Source organism: Bombina bombina, chromosome 6, assembly GCF_027579735.1.
Source record: "Bombina bombina isolate aBomBom1 chromosome 6, aBomBom1.pri, whole genome shotgun sequence".
Taxonomy (NCBI): Eukaryota; Metazoa; Chordata; class Amphibia; order Anura; family Bombinatoridae; genus Bombina; species Bombina bombina.
The window spans coordinates 762,272,642-762,278,796 of record NC_069504.1 but is presented as its reverse complement, the minus strand read 5'-3'; positions in this window follow the sequence as shown (position 1 = coordinate 762,278,796).

Below are 6,155 nucleotides of genomic sequence, written 5' to 3'. Positions count from 1 at the left end.
CTTCTGAAGAAGCAAATTCATAAAAACGGTAGAATTTAGTAAATGTATGCAAAGAGGACCAAGTTGCTGCTTTGCAAATCTGATCAACTGAAGCTTCATTCTTAAAAGCCCACGAAGTGAAGACTGATCTAGTAGAATGAGCTGTAATTCTCTGAGGCGGGGTCTTACCCGACTTCAAATAAGCTCGATTAATCAAAAGCTTTAATCAAGAAGCCAAGGAAATAGCAGAAGACTTCTGACCTTCCCTAGGACCAGAAAACACAGTATTTTCCGGCATATAAGACGACCCCCTACTTTTCCTGTTAAAAAACATAATTTATGCTTACCTGATAAATTTATTTCTCTTGTAGTGTGTTCAGTCCACGGGTCATCCATTACTTATGGGATATATTCTCCTTCCCAACAGGAAGTTGCAAGAGGATCACCCAAGCAGAGCTGCTATATAGCTCCTCCCCTCACATGTCATATCCAGTCATTCGACCGAAACAAGACGAGAAAGGAGAAACTATAGGGTGCAGTGGTGACTGGAGTTAAAATTTAACATTTAGAACCTGCCTCAAAAAAGACAAGGGCGGGCCGTGGACTGAACACACTACAAGAGAAATAAATTTATCAGGTAAGCATAAATTATGTTTTCTCTTGTTAAGTGTGTTCAGTCCACGGGTCATCCATTACTTATGGGATACCAATACCAAAGCTAAAGTACACGGATGATGGGAGGGACAAGGCAGGAACTTTAAACAGAAGGAACCACTGCCTGTAGAACCTTTCTCCCAAAAACAGCTTCCGAAGAAGCAAAAGTATCAAATTTGTAAAATTTGTAAAAAGTATGAAGTGAAGACCAAGTTGCAGCCTTGCAAATCTGTTCAACAGAGGCCTCATTCTTAAAGGCCCAAGTGGAAGCCACAGCTCTAGAGGAATGAGCTGTAATTCGTTCAGGAGGCTGCTGTCCAGCAGTCTCATAGGCTAAACGTATTATGCTACGAAGCCAAAAAGAGAGATAGGTAGCCGAAACCTTTTGACCTCTCCTCTGTCCAGAGTAAACGACAAACAGAGAAGAAGTTTGCCGAAAATCTTTAGTTGCCTGTAAGTAGAACTTCAGGGCACGGACCACGTCTAGATTATGCAAAAGCCGTTCCTTCTTTGAAGGAGGATTAGGACATAATGATGGAACAACAATCTCTTGATTGATATTCCTGTTAGAAACAATCTTAGGTAAAAACCCAGGTTTAGTACACAGGACTACCTTGTCTGAATGAAAGATCAGATAAGGGGAATCACAATCTAAGGCAGATAACGCCGAGGAAATAGCCATCAAAAACAGAACTTTCCAAGATAAAAGTTTAATATTAATGGAATGAAGGGGTTCAAACGGAACACCCTGAAGAACTTTAAGAACCAAGTTTAAGCTCCAAGGAGGAGCAACAGTTTTAAACACAGGCTTAATTCTAGCCAAAGCCTGACAAAAGGCCAGGACGTCTGGATTCTCTGCCAGACGCTTGTGTAAAAGAATAGACAGAGCAGAAATCTGTCCCTTTAGTGAAGTAGCGGATAAACCCTTTTCTAAACCCTCTTGTAGAAAGGACAATATCCTAGGAATCCTAACCTTACTCCATGAGTAACTCTTGGATTCACACCAATATAAATATTTACGCCATATCTTATGGTAAATTTTTCTGGTAACAGGTTTCCGAGCCTGTATTAATGTATCAATAACCGAATCCGAAAACCCACGCTTTGATAGAATCAAGCGTTCAATTTCCAAGCAGTCAGCCTCAGAGAAATTAGGTTTGGATGGTTGAAAGGACCCTGAATTAGAAGGTCCTGCCTCAGGGGTAGAGACCATGGTGGACAGGACGACATGTCCACTAGGTCTGCATACCAGGTCCTGCGTGGCCACGCAGGCGCTATCAGAATCACCGATGCTCTCTCCTGTTTGATCCTGGCAATCAGTCGAGGTAGCAACGGAAAAGGTGGAAACACATAAGCTATGTTGAAAACCCAAGGGGCTGCTAGTGCATCTACCAGCACCGCTCCCGGGTCCCTGGACCTGGATCCGTAACAAGGAAGCTTGGCGTTCTGGCGAGATTCCATGAGATACAGATCCGGTTTGCCCCAACGACGAATCAGTTGAGCAAATACCTCCGGGTGAAGTTCCCACTCCCCCGGATGAAAAGTCTGGTGACTTAGAAAATCCGCCTCCCAGTTCTCCACGCCCGGGATGTAGATCGCTGACAGGTGGCAAGAGTGAGACTCTGCCCATCGAATTATCTTCGAGACTTCCACCATCGCTAGGGAACTCCTGGTTCCCCCTTGATGATTGATGTAAGCCACAGTCGTGATGTTGTCCGACTGAAATCTGATGAACCTCAGTGTTGCTAACTGAGGCCAAGCTAGAAGAGCATTGAATATTGCTCTTAATTCTAGAATGTTTATTGGGAGGAGTTTCTCCTCCTGAGTCCACGATCCCTGAGCCTTCAGGGAGTTCAAGACTGCTCCCCAGCCTAGTAGGCTGGCATCTGTTGTTACAATCTTCCAATCTGGTCTGCGAAAGGTCATTCCTTCGGACAGATGAACCCGTGACAACCACCAGAGAAGAGAATCTCTGGTCTCCTGGTCCAGATTTAGCAAAGGGGACAGATCTGAGTAATCCCCGTTCCACTGACTTAGCATGCATAGTTGCAGCGGTCTGAGATGCAGGCGCGCAAATGGCACTATGTCCATTGTCGCGACCATTAAGCCGATTACTTCCATGCACTGAGCTACTGATGGGCTTGGAATGGAGTGAAGGACACGGCAAGCATTGAGAATCTTTGATAACCTGGACTCCGTCAGGTAAATCTTCATCTCTACAGACTCTATAAGAGCCCCTAGAAAAGGAACCCTTGTAAGTGGTAACAGAGAACTCTTTTCCACGTTCACTTTCCACCCATGCGACCTCAGAAATGCTAGAACTATCTCTGTATGAGACTTTGCATTTTGAAAACTTGATGCTTGTATCAGAATGTCGTCTAGGTACGGAGCCACCGCTATGCCTCGTGGTCTTAGTACCGCCAGAAGTGAGCCCAGAACCTTTGTAAAAATTCTCGGGGCCGTAGCTAACCCGAAGGGAAGAGCTACAAACTGGTAATGCCTGTCTAGAAAGGCAAACCTTAGGTACCGATAATGATGTTTGTGAATCGGTATGTGAAGGTAGGCATCCTTTAAGTCCACTGTGGTCATATATTGACCCTCTTGGATCATGGGTAGGATGGTCCGAATGGTTTCCATCTTGAATGATGGAACCCTTAGGAATTTGTTTAAGATTTTTAAGTCTAAGATTGGTCTGAAGGTTCCCTCTTTTTTGGGAACCACAAACAGATTTGAGTAAAACCCTTGCCCTTGTTCCGTTCGCGGAACTGGGTGGATCACTCCCATCACTAAGAGGTCTTGTACACATTGTAGAAATGCCTCTTTCTTTACTAGGTTTGTTGATAACCTTGACAGATGAAACCTCCCTTGTGGAGGAGAAGTTTTGAAATCCAGAAGGTATCCCTGAGATATAATCTCCAACGTCCAGGGATCCTGTACATCTCTTGCCCAAGCCTGGGCGAAGAGAGAAATTCTGCCCCCCACTAGATCCGTCTCCGGAAAGGGGGCCCTGTCTTCATGCTGTCTTAGGGGCGGAAGTAGGCTTTCTGGCCTGCTTGCCCTTGTTCCATGACTGGTTGCCTTTCCAACCCTGTCTGTAACGAGCAGTAGTTCCTTCCTGTTTTGGAGCGGAGGAAGTTGATGCTGCTCCTGCCTTGAAATTACGAAAGGCACGAAAATTAGACTGTTTGGCCTTTGATTTGGCCCTGTCCTGAGGAAGGGTGTGGCCCTTACCTCCAGTAATGTCAGCAATAATTTCCTTCAAGCCGGGCCCGAATAAGGTCTGCCCTTTGAAAGGAATGTTCAGTAGTTTAGACTTAGAAGTTACATCTGCTGACCAGGATTTAAGCCATAGCGCTCTGCGCGCCTGTATGGCGAATCCAGAATTCTTAGCCGTAAGTTTGGTTAAATGCACTACGGCATTCGAAACAAACGCATTAGCCAGCTTAAGCGTTCTAAGCTTGCTCAAAGTCTCATCCAATGGTGCTGTGCGAATCGCCTCTTCCAGCGACTCAAACCAGAATGCCGCTGCAGCAGTGACAGGCGCAATGCATGCAAGAGGCTGTAATATAAAACCTTGTTGAACAAACATTTTCTTAAGGTAACCCTCTAATTTTTTATCCATTGGATCTGAGAAAGCACAGCTATCCTCCACCGGGATAGTGGTACGCTTGGCTAAAGTAGAAACTGCTCCCTCCACCTTAAGGACCGTCTGCCATAAGTCTCGTGTGGTGGCGTCTATAGGGAACATTTTTCTAAATATCGGAGGAGGGGAAAAAGGCACACCGGGTCTATCCCACTCCTTGCTAATAATCTCTGTAAGCCTTTTTGGTATAGGAAAAACGTCAGTACACACCGGTACCGCATAGTATTTATCCAGCCTACATAATTTCTCTGGGATTGCCACCTTGTCACAATCATTCAGAGCCGCTAACACCTCCCCTAGCAACACGCGGAGGTTCTCAAGCTTAAATTTAAAATTTGAAATTTCTGAATCCGGTCTCCCCGAATCAGAACCGTCACCCACAGAATGAAGCTCTCCGTCCTCATGTTCTGCAAATTGTAACGCAGTATCAGACATGGCTCTCGTGTCATCGGCGCGCTCTGTCCTTAACCCAGAGCTATCGCGCTTGCCTCTTAACTCGGGCATATTGTATAATACTTCTTTCATAACATTAGCCATATCATGTAAAGTGATTTGTAAGGGCCTTGATGTACTTGGCGCCTCAATCTCACGCACCTCCCGAGCGGGAGACAAAGGTACTGACACGTGAGGAGAGTTAGACGGCATAACTTCCCCCTCGTTGTCTGGTGATAATTTCTTTATTGGTACAGATTGACTTTTATTCAAAGTAATATCAATACAATTGGTACACATATTTCTATTGGGCTCCACATCGGCTTTTGAACATAATGAACAAGCAGATTCATCTGTATCAGACATGTTTAAACAGACTAGCAATGAAGCTAGCAAGCTTGGAATTACTTTCAATAAAATTACAAGCAATATAAAAAACGCTGCAGCGCTTTTAGCAAACACAGTTGAATAACAAAGAACTAATTCAGTATTAGTCAACAATTCTTAACGGTAAATGAATTAATTAGCAGAGGATTGCACCCATTAGCAAAAGGATGATTAACCCCTCAATACCCAAAAAACGGATATCATTAAGATTTAACGCTTTTATCACAGTCAAACACACTGTCACAGGTCTGCTGTGACTGATTACCTCCCTCAAAAACGAATTTTGAAGACCCCTGAGCTCTCTAGAGACGTCCTGGATCAAGGAGGAAGAAGTAGGAAGACTGTGCTAGAATTTTAACTGCGCAACAAGGTGCTAAAAAGAAAAAGGTCCCTCCCACTCATATTACAACAGTGGGAGACCTGATATAACGGTTTCTATGCAGAAAAATACGTTAGCCATGTGGAAAAAATCATGCCCAAAAAGGATTTATCACCAAAGTACCTCACAAAACGAATAACATGCCAGTAAACGTTTTAAAACAAACTTTTTCAATGTCATGCAAAGTTATCAGTAAGCCTGCTACCAGTCGCTTCTACTGCAGATAAGGCTTAAGCATTATTTCAGTATTAACAGTATTTTCTCAGTCAAATTCTAGTCCCTAGAAAATAACTCAACTGCGCATACATTTATCAGCCTGATACCAGTCGCTACTACTGCATTTAAGGCTGTACTTACATCATATGGGTAACAGCAGTGTTTTCTTAGTCAATTCCATTCCCAGAAAATATTGTACTGCACATACCTCATTTGCGGGGGACCCCGCATGCTATTCCCCTTTTCTGAAGTTACCCTACTCCTCAGAATGTCGAGAACAGCCAGTGGATCTTAGTTACGCCTGCTAAGATCATAGAAAACGCAGGCAGATTCTTCTTCCAAATACTGCCTGAGATAGAAAAAACAGCACACTCCGGTGCCATTTAAAATAACAAACTTTTGATTGAAGAATAATTAAGTAAAAACTCCAACTCCTCTCGCGACCTCCTTCTTTGTTGCAAGAGA